A 737-nucleotide genomic window follows, 5' to 3' on the forward strand; every position below is an offset into this window, starting at 1 on the left:
TGTGTCTTTTTGAATTGTGGTTTTCTCTGGGTATATGCCCAGTAGTGGGATTGCTGGGTCATATGCTAATTCTATTTTTAGTTTTTTAATGAACATCCATAATGTTCTCCATGGTGGCTGTATCAATTTACATTCCCACCAAGAGTGCAAGAGGGTTCCCTTTTCTCCGCACCCTCTCCAGCATTTGTTGTTTGTAGATTTTCTGGTGATGCCCATTCTAACTGGTGTGAGGTGATACCTCATTGTAGTTTTGATTTGCATTTCTCTAATAATTAGTGATGTTGAGCAGCTTTTCATGTGCTTCTTGGCCATCTGTAGGTCTTCTTTGGAGAAATGTCTATTTAGGTCTTCTGCCCGTTTTTTGATTGGGTTGTTTGTTTTCTTAATATTGAGCTGCATGAGTTGTTTATATATTTTGTAGATTAATCCTCTGTCCATTGATTCGTTTGCAAATATTTTCTCCCATTCTGAGGGTTGCCTTTTCCTCTTGTTTATGGTTTCCTTTGTTGTGCAAAGGCTTTTAAGTTTCATTAGGTCTCATTTGTTTATTTTTGTTTTTATTTCCATTACTCTATATCCTTGCCTCCTTTGTCATAGATTAGTTGACCATAGGTGTGTGGTTTATCTCTGGGCTTTCTATCTTGTTCCACTGATGTATGTTTCTGATTTTGTGCCAGTACCATATTGTCTTGATTACTGTAGCTTTATAGTACAGTCTGAAGTCAGGGAGTCTGATT

Source organism: Physeter macrocephalus, chromosome 16, assembly GCF_002837175.3.
Source record: "Physeter macrocephalus isolate SW-GA chromosome 16, ASM283717v5, whole genome shotgun sequence".
Lineage (NCBI taxonomy): Eukaryota > Metazoa > Chordata > Mammalia > Artiodactyla > Physeteridae > Physeter > Physeter macrocephalus.